Genomic DNA, 16,327 nt, shown 5'->3' with positions numbered 1-16,327 from the left:
CAACTGTGATATCTGGTGTGTTGTGTTCCAAATGACAATCCATCTGTATTCAAAAGTCCCACCAGATCTTCATCTTCTTATTTTGAATAACTTTTTCCACTTTATGTTCCCATGACTTTTCGGATACAGGTAAGTCATATTTTTTACATAATGACCAGTGGATTAATTTAGCAACTCGGTCATGTCTAGCTTTGTAATCAGTTTGTGCGATTTTGCTGTACCCACATATTAAATGTGAAACAATTTCAACTTTATCGTTGCAAAGTCGGCAGTTTGGATTGTTAGTGGATTTTTGTATCTTCGCTTTCATGGCATTAGTTTGTAGTGCATGTTCTTAAGCAGGAAGTATTAAACCTTCCATTTCTTTCTTGATGGTTCCCATCTTAAGCCATGCCCATGTCAAGTTGTTATCACATTTTTCTTTAATGTTTTTCAAGTGTTATCCATGCAAAGCTTTGGTTTTCCATCCATTTAATCTGTCATCCAGCTGTTTTTCCTTATATTCTGTCTTTGTTTCTGTTGTTTTTATAATGTTAATGGCTTTAATTATGTTTTTATAATGTTAATGGCTTTAATTATGTTTCCAACATTCAGTTTTGGTTTTAATATCTTGTGGACCCTCCTGATGTATTCCTTTTGCGTTGACTTTTTGACTTTTCCATTCAAGATATTATCTAGGCATTCAAGATATAATATCTTCAATGCCTCGGTATTTGTAACCATCATCCTTTGCTAATGTTTTCATGATGCTTCCATTTCCCAGTTCTATTCCTTCTATTTTTTCCATTTTTCCTCGCTGCATGGATAATATAGTACATTTTTCAAGTCCAAAGTTCATTTTGATGTCGCTGTTGAACAATTGAACTGTGTTGAGCATTGATTTAAGTTCAGTGGGGCTTTTTGCATACAGTTTTAAGTCATCCATGTACAGTAGATGGTTTATCTTGTCCTGCTGGCTTGAGATTTGGTATCCTAGATTTGTGTTTCGCAGGATCATTGTCAGTGGAATTAATGTGATGTTGAACAGTGGCGAAAGTGAGTCCCCTTGGAAGATTCCTCGTCTGATGTTGACTTCACCAATGTTCTCCCCATTTGCTGTTAGAACTGTTTTCCATTTTTGCATGTTTGCTTTCAAAAATGTACAAATATTTTTGCTGATTCCAAAGTTTTCCAGACAGGTATTAATCCAGCTGTGGGGTAGTGAGTCATATGTCTTCTTGTAATCAATCCACACCATATTCAAATTCGTTTTTCTTGCATTTTTAGTACCATTTTGTCAATGAGCAGCGGATCTTTTGTTCCTCTTGATTTTTTATAATTTCCTTTTTTCTTCTTCCTGATACAAGCTGTTTTCCATCAGATGATTTAATACTGAATTTGCCAGTATTCTTGTAAAAAATTTGAATGTTGTTGGCAAACAAGTAATGGGGCGATAGTTACTTGGTTCTGTGCCCTTTTCTGGATCTTTCATTATCAATTATTATTATCTCTTTTATTCATTAAACATAAAACTCAGTCAACTGAAAAAATGTGTCACAAATACCACTGAGTGGTGCTAATGGTTGATACATGTTGCTGCCAAGGTATCAACCAAGTATCGTCTTAAAATATATGATGTTCCGAGTAGCACAGTTTTTTGCAGTTCCACTGGTGTTATTGCAGGAAGCTGCAATTTCTTGATGTGTTTTGTAAAATTCTTGGACATGGTTCCCCAATGACAATGGGTATCCATTACATGTTTCATGTAATGAAGCCGTGTAGTTTTGATGACCAGGTCACAATATTTTGTAATTTTTTTCCAGTTCTTTTTCTTCAACTCTGGCATCTCCTGGAACAGTGATATCAATAAATTGTATTCTTCGGTTTTTGACAACTGTGATATCTGGCGTGTTGTGTTCCAAATGATGATCCGTCTGTATTCAAAAGTCCCATAAGATCTTCACCTTGTCATTTTCAACAACTTTTTCCACTTTATGTTCCCATGACTTTTCGGATACAGGTAAGTCATATTTTTTACATAATGACCAGTGGATTAATTTAGCAATTCAGTCAAGTCTAGCTTTGTAATCAATTTGTGCAATTTTGCTGCACTCACATATTAAATGTGAAACAGTTTCAACTTTGTCATTGGAAAATCAGCCGTTTGGATGATGATGATGATGATGATTAACTTTTATTCATTAAACATGAAACTCAGTCAACTGAACATTTAAAAATGTATCACACATATCATTGACTGGCTCTATTGGTTGATATGGGTTGCTACCAGAATCCTAGATATTGACCAAGTATCTTCTTAAATTATGACAGTATACACAGCAGATGAGATGACCATGCTGGATTTCGTATCCCAAATCACTAGTCGAACACTTCCCAAGCATTTAGGACTGTGTGATGTATCGGTGGATTATGCGAGCAGATTCCAGTAAGGTGGCCTTCTGCAGCTGACCAATGGTGATCTTGTCAGCGCCAATTGTTTTTAAATGCTTGCCTAGGTCTTTAAGCACAGCACCCAGTGTGCCAAGTACCACTGGAACCACCTGCACTGATTTATGCCAGAGTCTCTGCAGTTCGATTCTCAAGTCCTGATATCTGGTGACTTTTTCAAGTTGTTTCTCGTCGATTCTGCTGTCACCAGGTATGGCAATGTCGACGATCCACACTTTTTTCTTCTCCACAATCGTGATATCTGGGGTATTATGTTCCAAAACTTTGTCAATCTGTATTCGGAAGTCCTACAGTAGTTTTGCATGCTCATTTTCGACCACTTTTTCGGGCTTATGATCCCACCAGTTCTTTGCTACAGACAGATGGTAGTTGTGACACAAGTTCCAGTGGACCATCTAAGCGACTGTGTTATGATGTTGTTTGTAGTCAGTCTGAGCTATTATCTTGCAACCACTCAGTATATGATCAATGGTTTCATCCGCTTCTTTGCAGAGTCTGCATTTGGGGTCATCAGCAGATTTTTCTATTTTGGCTTTGATTACATTCGTTCTGATGGCTTTTTCTTGGGCTGCAAGAATCAAGCCTTCTGTCTCTTTCTTCAGTGTTCCGTTGGTCAGCCATAACCAGGTCTTTTCCTTATCTACTTTTCCCTGGATCTTCTCAAGGAACTGTCCATGCAGTGCTTTGTTACACCAGCTGTCAGCTCGAGTTTGCATCACTGTTTTCCTATATTGAGTCTTGGTTTACTGCACTTTGAGCAGCTTCCTCTTGTTGACCTCCAGCAGAGCTGGTTCAACACTGCCTTTCACATAATCTGCCAGAGCATGCTTCTCTTCTTCGACTGTCTGCTTCACTTGCAAAAGTCCTCTGCCGCCTGCTTTTCTGGGCAAATATAGCCTATCGACGTCACTATGCAGGTGCAGCACATAGTGTATGGTCATCAGTTTTCTTGTTTTCCTATCCAGGCTGTCCAGCTCTGCCTGTGTCCAGTTTACGATCCCAGCAGTATATCTGATAACGGGTATGGCCCAGGTATTTATAGCCTTGATAGTGTTACTGCCATTCAGTTTGCTTTTTAGAAGTTTCCTGATCCTTTGTGTGTATTCTTTGCTGAGCACATTTTTCACTTGCCCGTGCTTGATATTGTCCAGCTGCAGTATGCCCAGGTATTTGTAGGCTTCGGGTTGGTGGCACTTGATGGTTTGTCCATTGGGCATTTCAATTCCATCACTTTCTACAATCTTCCCTTTCTTCAGTGCCACTGTGGTGCATTTGTCCAGGCCGAACTCCATGCTGATGTCAGTGCTGAAAATTCGAACTGTATTGGTCAGTAACTGGATTTCAATTTCTGATTTTCCGTATAACTTCAGGTCATCTATGTACAGCAGGTGAGAGATTTTCTGTGAATTTTTAGCAGTTTGATAACCCAGGTTAGTTTTCTGTAAAATTGTTGACAGAGGGGTCATGGCGATGATGAACAGCAGAAATGAGAAAGAATCACCCTGGAAAATCCCTCTTTTGATGTTGACCAGTTGGTAGTTTTCACTTCCAATAAACAGTTCCATTTTCCAGTGCTTCATCGCATTTGCAATGAAAGTACCAGTGCACTTGCATATTGCAATAACATCCAGGCACTTGATGATCCAGCTGTGCGGTAGTGAGGCGAATGCTTTCTTGTAGTCAATCCAAGTTGTATGCAGATTTGTTTTTTGGCTTTTGCAGTTCTCTAGAATCATTTTGTTGATCAGGAGCTGATCTTTCGTGCCTCTGCTCCCTTGCTTGTTTCCTTTCTGCTCTACTAGCAAGATGTTATTTGCTTCTAGGTAGTCCTGGATCCTGTCAGCTATGATGCCAGTCATCAGCTTGAACATGGTTGGCAGACACGTTATTGGCCTGTAATTTGCAGGTGTTGCCCCTTTTGCTGGATCCTTCTGTATCAAGTAGGTTTTCCCAGCTGTTAACCATTCACTGATGTTTCCTGTTTGCAGCATCTCATTTAATTGTTTGGCCATTTTTCCATGCAGGCTGGTCAGATATTTGAGCCAAAAGCCATGCAGTTGATCATTGCCCGGCGATATCCAGTTCTTGACTTTTTTCACTCTGTTGCTAGATATCGACCAAGTATCTTCTATTATTATTATTATTATTATTATTATTATTATTATTATTATTATTATTATTATTATTATTATTATTATTGATTTAAACTTCAATTCAATTCACAGTCTGGGACCGGTAAAAACTTAACAGTTCAAGTCCTAACCAAGGACCTAAGAGCTGTCAAGGTAACGTCTATATAAGCAGTTCCGAGTATGGTGGGTTTTTTTGCAAAGTTAGAATATTCAGGCCTGATAAATTCAAAATTTCCATCTATCTAGGAAACCCTTTGGGTATTGTTCCAAGGGCTCCTATTACAATTGGTACAACCATTGTTTTCTTCCCCCATAGTTGCTCAACTTCAATTTGCAAATCATATTTTGGGGTTTTTTTTAGCTGTTTCTGTTCAATTCATGCATCACCTTGTATTGCAATATCATCATCATCATCGTTGTTGCTGTTGTTGTTATTGTTACTGTCACTTAGGGTATGGCTTTGTTATATTAGCCAGGAGACCACAATGCTATCTCAGAATAGTAGTTTGGCCGCCAATTTACAGCTCTTTTGTAGGACATACTCATGCACTTCCCAAGATACTAGGAGGGCGAGCTGGCTTTGCTCTAAAAGAAAGATAAACAGCTCTTCCTGCAGCCTCATCCTAGGCCCCCTCCCTTCCTGAGCCATCTCATAAACGGATTCCACAACTGGGAAGATTCAGAGTTGGTAGTAATCTGACTGCCTGCAAAGAGCACCAACTAGCCTCCCCACCCAAGTTGTACCTATGTATCTATTTATGTAGAACATGCTTTTGAACTGTTGGGTGGACAGAAGGTGAGGCGAGTGACAGGAGATGACCCTAACAAGCAATGCTAGCACTCAAACCATTGGAGCAGAGACCATCTCCAGCATCATTAAGCCATTGAGCCACCATCCTCTCTACTCTGGGATAAATTTATATTAGAAAGTAAGCAAGAAAGTCAGAGTAAAAATTAAAAAGGCAAGTGATTCAGTGACGAGTGCTGAAAAAACAGCTCATCCGTTTGAAATAAGAGGCTAAATGGAACTTGAACATTATCTGAAATCTTTTTAAAAAATTATTATTTTAATAGTTAAAATCATATCATTATACTGATGCTGCAGTTAGTCTTCAAAATTGAAGTCACTGCCACACCCCAGAGGAACCGGAATGAGATGTTTGGGCACAGACTCTTGGCCATGCCTCCTTCGCCCCCAGCCACCCGCCTTAGCCCATTTACAGCCAGCTTTTCTCCTCCAATGGCCCTCCTCTGGTCATTCTCCATGGCCAATGGGCCCCTGGCCCTCCGCCCCTTGACCTTCATTCCTGCCCATTTGCCCAGACACTGTTTGACCCAGGCCTTTGACTGCATGGGACAAATAGTCCCCAGCCAATTGGGTAGCAGGCAGAAGCAATGATGCTGCGGGGCAGCGTGAGATTGATGATGGACAATCAGAGGGGTTGTGGGGGGAGGGTAGTATGTGGTGCAAGTTGTTTTTAAAAAGTGCAAAAGCATCCCACTGCTTGGGGTCTTGCAGATCTGTCACCAGGACTGGAGGGGAGGGGCAGTGGTAGCATGGCAGGCTAACGAAGGTGGTGTGCACCTTCTGGCATTGTGTGGGGATGTGGGGGGCACAGCAGGCGAACAGCAGTGGCATGTGGCTTCTGACGTGGGGAGGCGTGGGGGGCCACTGCAGACGAAGGGTGATTTGCTCTCTGCTTTTTATCATCTGCCAGGCTAACGATTAACAAGGAACATTTTGCAAAAAGGTGATTTATGGTAGTCATTTGGAATACTTGTTGGTACCTAAATGCTTTTGTAAAACGGGAGGAATCTTTCTTTCACTCATTGTACCTGAAATTACAACTAAAGTAATGAATTGGGAGGAGCCCACCATTGCCACTCTGGCATGATGCCTAACAGACAGTTCGGCTGCCCCCCATTGTATGCCATCTCCATTTGCCTGCTGTGCCCATGCCCCCCACAATGCCAGAAGCCACGTGCTACCTCCATTCACCTGTCATGCCTCCCACGCCCCTCTGCAATGCCAAAAGCCATGCACCACCTTCGTTCGCCTGCCGCACCCTCCCACACCACCGCTGCAATGCCAGAAGCCATGCTGCCTTTGCTCCTCTTGCTCCCTTTTGTTGGAGCTGACTGAGTTGCAAGCCAAGCCGTCTTTGCGAATCCTCCTAGAGGTACTCCACCCCCCCCACACTCTTCCCTGTAATTACAATCACAATAAAAATTGTACTTATACAATTAAAAATCCTAAATCTACTGACCACTTAACTTTACAGCAAAATAACTATCACCATTTTCAGCATATGCTTACCACTATATCCAGCTATGAGTCTGGTTTAAATATGTTTTCAAATCTTATTTGATGTTCCAATATTTGAGGGGCTGCCACAGAGAGGAGGGGGTCAGGCTATTTTCCAAGGCACCTGAAGGCCAGACAAGGAATAATGGATGGAAACTGATCAAGGAGAGATTCAACCTAGAAATAAGGAGAAATTTTCTGACAGTGAGAACAACCAACCAATGGAACAGCTTGCCTTCAGAAGTTGTGGGAGCTTCATCATTGGAGGATTTCAAGAAGAGACTGGACTGCCATTTGTCAGAAATGGTGTTGGGTCTGCTGCTTGGGCGGGGTGGGTGGATGGGTTGGACTAGATGACCTACAAGGTCACTTCCAACTCTGTTAATCTGATGTGAAAAACATTTGAAATACATCTGAAATCCAGTGACTTGTCTGATGACATAATATTCAGATCCTTAGATAATTGATTGTTCTTATAGATGACCTATAGCAGAAGATAATGAAAATTGGGTTTTTGCCTTGGTTCTCTTAGATTACTTACTTAGTGATATCATAGCTGAACTATTTTGGGGACACTATTTTGCAGTGGTTCTATTCCTTTCTGAGCAGGATTTCAATGAGTGATGGTAGAGAAAAAGTCTTTTAATCCTTAGTTCAGTCTTTAGGCACTCCATGTGGGGGCCCTAGAATTTAGCCCTCTGTTTTTTAACATCTACAGGAAGCTGATAGGAGAGCTCATAAATCACCTTGGAGTGAGAGATCATCAATATGCTGTTCATAGCAGTTATACATGTCCATCTTGGGTCAAGCAGGAGATGTGGTGGAAATCCTGACCTTCCGCTTGAAGTCTCTGAGAAATTTCCTTTTTCCATCTATTTTGTAATTAATCTATTACTTAAGTATTTGAGTGCCAGGGTGCATTATCCTATCAATGTGAACATCCCTATTTAAAACTATTTCATCTTTTTTTTTTCAGTGAAGAAAGTTTTAAAACTGGAGCAATTAAAATCCTTTATGTCATTATGTAGTGACAATACAGGCAACATATTCTGGACAATAGATACAATAAATTGAAATCAATAGATTATTTAAATAACTTTTAGGAACGGTGCCATAAAACTGAATATTTATGCAGTATATCAATTGATACATTTGGAGGTTGCAGCCCCAATACAACATGCCAGATTGGTAAAAAATAAACCAGAATTCTAGCAACCAAATATTGTACTAACTAAAGTATCCAAACGATTTTCAAAAACAGCTTTATTCACAGAATAAATTCACAGAAATTAAATTCACAGAAATTACATTGCATTACAGAAGTCCTGAGGTTTGCCAGAGTATGAAACCCTGTGGCCAGTCTATGATTATACAGGAAAGGAGGAGGGTAAGGAACCAATCAAAATTGGAGAAGGTGCTTCAAATGAGGCACGAGGGCCTTTAGTGGCAATATACCAAGTGGCATCACAGGTTGGATACTCCTTCACAGGTTGGATACTTTGCTTTCAGGACAAGCAGATTCTCATTTCAAACAGGCAATACATTGGTTTCCTATAGGCAGAAACCAAGCACCCATAGAACTAACCTGCATGTCTGCTTCTGGCCATCTTTCACTTCACTCCAAGTCTACTTCCTTCAACACTACTTGTTTTTTGCCCAGAATCCCAATGCTTAATGGGACAGTATCTACCACTTTCACAGTGCAACTTTCATCTGATTAAGTAGCAAAGAGCAGCAACTTATGCGCTTCTCTTTCAATTCCATAATAATTACCTCATCATTATCATCATCTTTTTGCACAATAATCCTTCAATTTCTCTTCTGAAAATTAACAATGATAGCTTAAAATTCCATGTACTATATTCTAGCCAATTTGTGGCTTACCTGAAGATTTTATCCCATTCTGCTGAAAATCAAATCAAATCAAAACAAAAACAGCTGTATTTTTTTTTTTTTGCTTTGTTGTGGCTTCCTTTGCTAGACAATGGGGTGAATTGTTTTTGTTCAACTCTCCTGTAGAGTTATTTATGTATTTATCAAACTTGTATGCCACCCATCTCACCAAAAACCTTAAATTATCAATAACCTATGTCTAGTTTGCCATTTTAATAGTAATTTTATTTAAAAAACTAATACAAATTTTTAAAAAACAATAAAAAGAAAACACAGGTTTAAAAAAGAAACAGAAAACAGAAAAAATTAAAAAGAAAAAATCAGACTAAAGAAAAAAAAAACAAATGACTTTCCTCTGTATCACAACAAATACAGATAGTCCTGACTTACAACAGTTCATTCATCTAGTTTGAAGTTACAACGGGACTGAAAAGAATAACCTATGGCCATTTTTCACATTTATGACCACTGCAACATCCCATGGTCAAGTGATCAAAATTCAGACAATTGGCAACTGACTTATATCTATGACAGTTGCAGTACCCCAGGGTCATGTGATCACCTTTTGTGACCTTCTGACAAGCAAAGTCAATGGGGAAGCCAGATTCACTTAACAACTGAGTGACCAACTTAACATTTACATTGATTCACTCAACAACTCTGGCAAGAAAGGTTGTAAATGGGCAAAACTCATTTAAGAAATATCTCACTTAGCAACAAAAATTTTAGGCTCAATTTTGATCGTAAGTCAAGGACTGCCTGTATAAATAATTTTATAACTTATCACCTCTTAAAATACAAGAAATGATTTCTTCTTCTCCTATCTCATCTCTTAGCTATAAATAAATCCTTAAAACCTTGTCATTGCCACCCTGATCAGCAAAAGTCCAAAAATAACACATCTTTTTAATCTTACCAAATACCACCAATTTTATGTTCCTTCCTTTTATTTTTAATAATCCTGATCTTAAGTCCTAAAACATTTTTTCTTTTCATGTTTTCTTTGTTCCTTCTCACAAAATTCTTCAAGGCCTAATTTGTAAATTCAGTATAAGAAAATTATTCAGATCACTCTCTTGGTTTGTGTTTGTATACTCCATTTAATGATTAAGACATCAGCCAGTTTCTTTTCTATGTCCAGTGTAGCATGTTTTTCCATATCACTTTTAAATGATATGGAAAAACTTTCATTTTTAAATCCACTTTCAGATCAGTCTCAGTCTTGTTTGATAACTTGTTTCTCTTTCATAACATCTTTAAACAGGCAGACTCTTGAAATTAATTTCTGGCTCCATTATTCAAAAATATTCTTCAACATGTCCAATGCTAAAATATTTTGCTCCCTTATGTATACTGTAAGTCAAATTTAAATGTTCTATTTTAATTGTAATATTTAGTTCCTTCTAGTTCCCTCTAATGTCAAACTTTCAAAGTCCCATCCTATCATATTTTCTCTAAAAGAGGCAAAAGCACACCCACCTCAATGTTTTAAAATCCTTAAACTTGTATTTAAACTTGTTTCTTTTAAGGACTGAAGGAAACTCATCCAGTGTTTTCAGACTTGTCAATCCAAAGTCTCTTAATAGCTGAAAAGCAGTTAACAAGCAATTTCCAAAAGAGATTAGAAAAAGTATAAAATCCATGTTCCTTTGAAAGTGCTGAATATGGTTGAGCAAGATGACTATTCTCTTATCTCCCAGAGTTCTAAAATCACCCAAGACCACTGTTTTACAGTCTCCTTTCAAAGGAGAACTGTAAAACTGTCTGGGGCACTTATGGGTGATCTCAAGTCCTCTCCTTATATGAAGGGAAATTACAAAGTGCCTGTCAACTGTCCAATTGGCAAATCCAGAAAAAGAAACTCCTGGGACATTATTTTACCAAGAGTACAAACTTTACTGAATAAATTCACATTGGCACAGAAGAAACAAAACCAGCTTTGGGCTTCCCATGCAAAAGCATGCATAGTTCATTCCCCCTTTTCCCCACGGGCCACCCACAGTCTATTATGTCTACCAATCACTTCTTTTATTTTATTATTGGAACTGGCCAGCCCCGCTGGGACATCTGCTCAGGGTGTCCTTGAGGGGACAGCAATGTCTCACAGGAACCAACAATGCTTGGATGCTATTCTCCCCCACCCTTGCATTCCAATCCACAACCATCCTATTCTTTGTCAAGCTGCATGCGAAGCGGAATATAGGTGAAAGTTCTAATCAGTCTTGACATGCTGACCCCCCTGGAAGAAGGGTAGACCTGAAACAACAATAAACATACATACACATTATTATTTACAACCCCACTACTGCTGCATTTCTTATTGGGGCCATTGAGGGTATCTAGTGTGAAACCTCTTAACTAACCTCACTGCCCTAACATCTGGAGCAGCTGCCCACTCAGCTTCTGCTAATGGGTACCCTTTCCACAGTACTAGGTACTGTAATTTTCCCTTGTGATATCTGGAATCTAGAATCCTTTTGATGTCATAGTGCTCCTCTCCCTTAACTAGGATGGGAGCAGGAGATGGTTCTTTGACTGGCCTCAAACCAGATCCCAGGTTTGAATGGTTAAAATACTGAGCCCATACTTAGGGGATAGCTTCCTTGGTGCCTTTAATGCCTCCAGGTTCTTGTGGTCCGCCCAACTTCGAATGGAATCTTACTGCCCACTAAGAACTGCCTCCAGGTGAGAAGAGCCCACGTAAGCCTCCTTCTCCCAGATGGCCCACCTCCTCTCAGTATCAGACTTGCAAGATATGTAGGAACATGATTGCAACTTTCCCTTTTAGTTCCTCTGAAGTAAAACCACCCCTATTGCCACATCGCTGACATCTGCTTGGATCAGAAAGACTCATCTGCGTTTGGGTGCTTCAAGACTGAATCAGCAGCAAAGAGCTGCTTCAGCTTTTTGAAGGCCATTTGACTTTCAAGGGACCAATTTAGTGGCTGACTCAGTTTGGGCTTCACTCTCCCTCCCATCTTGAGCAAGTTGGTGATGGGCAGGGTTATCTGGGCAAACGTGGGGATGAACTGCCAGTAAAAGTTTGCAAATCCCAGGAAGATCTGTAACTGCCTCCTGTTCAAGGGGCCTCCCATTCCAGGATTGCTCTCAACTTGCCTGGGTCCATCTTCACCCTATCTTTGGAGATGCGGTACCTCAGGTAGTCTAGGCTGGTCTTTTGGAACTCACATTTGGATAGCTTCGTGTATAGCTGGGCTTTGCACAACTTCTCAAGTACTGTTCTCACTAGCCTTATGTGGTCTTCCATGGTCTTGGTATAAATTAAGATGTCATGTAGCACCAGCACTCCTTTGAACAGCTGTTCATGCAGGACCTCATCTATTAATTTAATGAACACTGTGGTGCCCCTTGCAGGCCAAATGGCATCACTGAAAATTGGTACCAAACCAGAGGGCAGTTGAATGCAGTTTTCCACTCATTCTCCTCTTTCATCCTCACTCAGTCCAGCTTAGTAAAGATCTTCCCCTTGGCTACATAGCCCAGCAAGTCCCTCATGAGGGGGCGGAGATACATATTCTCCATGCAGATGCAATTCAATCCTCAGTAATCTACGCATAATCTCAGAGACCCATCTTCTCTTTAAAAAGTAGCGGGGCAGCCATCCTTGACTTCACTGGCTGGATAAATCTCCTAAGTTCTTGTCTATGTGCCTCCGAAATTCCTCCATCTCCCTCAGCGTCATGGAATACATCTTCGGCTTGGGTAATTTAGCCCCTGGCAAGATTTCAATAGCACAGTCTATTGGGGCGATGGGGGCGATGGGGCAGGACCATGTCCGATTCCCATTTGCTGAACACCTCTGCTAGGTCGCAGTATTCAAAGGAAATGAGCAGCTTTAACTCCTCACTTCCTTTCAGTGTATTCGCTGACTCCACTTTCACTTTCCTAACTGCCGGCTCGTGCCTGGCATTCGGCATTTTCGCTGGCTCCTGCTGCTTAGCCACTTTTTTCCTCATTCACCACTTGTTGCTCTCCCAATTTACTGATGGGTTCCATTTTTTCAACCAGGCTAGTCCTAGGACCATGGTCTCAATTATTCCAGGAGCCACAATAAAGCGAATAGTCTCTACATGGGTCCCAACCCTGAGGCTCACTGGCTTCATTAGGTAAATTCCTGGTGCCCCTCCCATAAGTGAGCCATCTAACTGGGAGAACCCCATGGGCTGCCTTAATTTCCTCAGCCTCAATCCTAGTTTCTCCACTGTCAGAAGGTTAATTAGGTACTGAGTACCCAGTTCAATAAGGCCAGGAGGGCCCCCATTACTCATGAGGAGGGCACCCTCCTTGGGTCATCATGGTGTCACTTATAATCGGCTCGTCTTCCCCTTCGCTGTCGTTTTTTCAAAAAAGTTTATTTCTATATTTTCACATTACATGCATAAGTACTTAGTGAACAGCATATTGTCTGGATCAATTTATTTATATACAATAATACTTTTACCACTCCTGATTTCTACCTCTACTGTCCAACCATTTATAAAACAAGTCCCATGTTTGAAAATATTCTGCATCTTTTGTTTTTAATGTCAATCTGTCAATTTCTATGCAATCTAAATTTTTTTTAGTTACATCAACCTCTGTAGGGGTTTCCTCATTTTTCCAGTACTGTGCAAATACAATTCTTGCTATTGTCAGGACATGTAATATTAAATATAAGTTCCCTTTTTTATACTTTTCAGGTATAATGCCTAGCAAAAATATTTCTGTCTTATAATCTATGTGTTGTTTTAACATGAATTTTTATCCAATATTTCTTTGCTTTTACACATGTCCACCACATATGATAACACGTCCCTGGTGTCTGGTTACATTTCCAACATTTGGTGGGCATGCTTTTAAACATCTTTGCTAATCTTGCTGGTGGTAAATGCCATCTATAAAACATTTTATATAATTTTTCCTTATATATAGTTGCCATTGTCAACTTACAATTTCTTTCTCAAAGCTTTTGCCATTTATCTAAATCTAGATAATAATCTAGATAATCTTCCCTTGGTTTCTGCCCCCTTTCCATTCATTTGTGGGTTGCCGACATCTCGAAACTGCCAACCTTCTGGTGGAGTCCAGGTAGGTTTCTACTTGCAGAACTGCTTTAATGTCAACTGTCCAATTGGCGAATCCAGAAAAAGAAACTCCTGGGACATTATTTTACCAAGAAAACAAACTTTTCTGAATAAATCCACACTGACACAGAAGAAGCAAAACCAACTCTGGACTTCCCGTGCAAAAGCACACATAATTCACTCCCCCTTTTCCCCACAGACCACCCACAGTCTATTACATTCACCAATCACTTCTGTTCATTTGTTATGGGAACTGGCTGGCCCTGCTGGGACATCTGTGAACGGAGATATACTAAAAACAACTATGAAGGTTCATTGCACTATACTGCAATTTGAAGGGCCCCATTTTACAGCCCATCTCCAGATCAACATGGATTAAACTAGGGGTGGGTACTAAAATGTTTTACTACCGGTTCTGTGGGCATGGCTTATTTTGTGGGTATGGCTTGATAGTCATGTGACAATTATTTAGGATTTAGCAGAGGTACGGGTCTACCAGTCTTTTAACTGCTTGCAGAGCTGTACCGATCTACCCATTTATTTTTGCAGGCACTGGTCTACCCATTTATTTTTGCATGCACCGGTCTACTCATTTGTTTTCTTTTAACACTGATCAGCTGTAGGGCGGCCCTTTGAAGCCCCGCGGCAAGAGTTTAAACAGTTTTTTTCCCTCTAGCCATCAGTTGGGACTCAGGAGGCAGCAATAGATTGGGGGTGGGGCCAAATAAAAGGTAAGAATAACGTGGGGGTGGGGGGCAGGGGGGCAGAACTCATTTGGTGACATCATGTCGTCACCGCTACTGGCTCGGCGGAACCGGGCGGAACCGGGCGGAACCGGGAGAAACCCACCACTGGATTAAACATACTGTACTTCTTGTTAGGAACCATCCTCACAATGAAATGCTAGTTGAACAATAGTCTTTCCAATAGATACCATTAAATACAATGAAAATTACAAAAAAAAAAAAGAAATATTGGTCTGTCAGGTTTCTTCCCAAATAATACTGTACCACTAACATATTGGCAGCTGGTATTAGTTACTGGAGGCAGGTATATATGTGTGTGTGTGAATATTAACCACAGATTTGTATAGAAAAATCTTATACCGAAAACCACCAAAGATTAATCAGGAAGTTAAAATGCTTTGTTTCCCCCAGAAGGACTGACTGTTCCTTCACATGTCCATCTAAAACTATCTAAAACACCTAAAATATAATGTCCTTTTCTTTGTTTTAGAAAACCCAGAATGTAAAAGTACCTACCTGCAAATGCCCTGCAGCCATTTCTAAAAGAAAGCTGGAGAGGAGAGGAGAGAGAAATGGCTTTTTTACTAGAACTGTGCAAAGCTTCCACAAAGCTTCCAACAAAGCTGCCTTTTAAAGGTGCTTTGCAGAGCAGTGTTGCCCAGCCTCCTTCTTCTAAAGAGGAAAGTGAGAATCTCATATTGCTTCACTTCCTGTTACACTAAACCTGAGCATACACCTCCTGTGGTTTTTCCAGTGACTACAGGAAGTAGCTTCCATGACTGTACAATGCCCAGAAGGAAGGCTCTTCCAGAGTTCCTGGACATTCCACATGAAGAAATCAAACAGAACATGAACACAAAAATAGTAATTCAGTATTGTACATTGTGGGTTGTGTGTCCTTCCAATGTGAAAGGTTTTGCCATCCCCACACACTCAAATCCATTATTCTTCATAGTCACACATTTCAATTTATTGGAATGCAAATCAAAAGTCCATTCACATTTTTACACTACAATGATTACTGTCATATAATGTTAATATATTCATGGATATTCAACCTACATTACACAATAGAGGGAAAAGCCCATATTACATATTTTATTTATCTATTTTATTAATAACATTTATCTGGCCACCCATCTCATGGAAAATGATACTGGGCAGCATATAACAATCCAATAAAATAGTAGATTCAGCTTTCTCTTTGCCTATTTATACCCCCAACACAATGAAGTTAACCGGCTCCTTTAAAACATTGTCTGTGTAGTTTGGTAAATATTAAGAAAAATATTTCATTAAATAAGACTCAACGTTTTATGTCAGAGTTGTTACAAGTAACTAATATCCATTTTAGCACTTTTTAAATTGTCAATAATAAAGAATACCATATATTTAGATTCCATTCAACTTTTAATTCAAATTGTAAACAAAAGTGGAGAAGAGCTCAGGATCTAACTCTGTGGCCCTCACCTTGATACCTCACTCAACTTTAATATGTAATCATTAATAAACATGCTATTTGTAATGATTTATTATATTTGTATTCTGTCTATATTGTGAATGACCCAGATTTGCTCTGGAGTTGTGTGGGGCCAAAATCAAATACATCAATAAATGAATTTTATGAACCAGCTGTGAATTCACTTTATTATTATGCCAAATACTTCACATCAAAATTTCTAATTTTGTTCCATGTAACAGATGCTTTGCTGAAATAAA

At 39.8% G+C, this 16,327-nt stretch overlaps 1 protein-coding gene and 1 long non-coding RNA gene across 3 annotated transcripts in view; both read right to left on the bottom strand.

Moving 5' to 3' along the window:
- The window catches only part of VWC2L (von Willebrand factor C domain containing 2 like), a 241,712-nt gene that overhangs the window by 119,913 nt on the left and 105,472 nt on the right, over positions 1 to 16,327 (bottom strand). The window lies entirely within an intron of this gene.
- On the bottom strand, positions 10,651 to 11,208 carry LOC117675209 (uncharacterized). Its single transcript, XR_004594157.3, has 2 exons — positions 11,142 to 11,208; positions 10,651 to 11,034 (listed from the first exon to the last, which is right to left on the bottom strand). It is a non-coding gene; the product is annotated as an uncharacterized LOC117675209 (long non-coding RNA).

The sequence above is a fragment of the Pantherophis guttatus genome, chromosome 1, assembly GCF_059756535.1.
Source record: "Pantherophis guttatus breed Tessera chromosome 1, ASM5975653v1, whole genome shotgun sequence".
NCBI lineage: Eukaryota > Metazoa > Chordata > Lepidosauria > Squamata > Colubridae > Pantherophis > Pantherophis guttatus.
The sequence above is the reverse complement of the archived record's forward strand: the minus strand, read 5'-3'. Positions and strand labels throughout refer to the sequence as shown.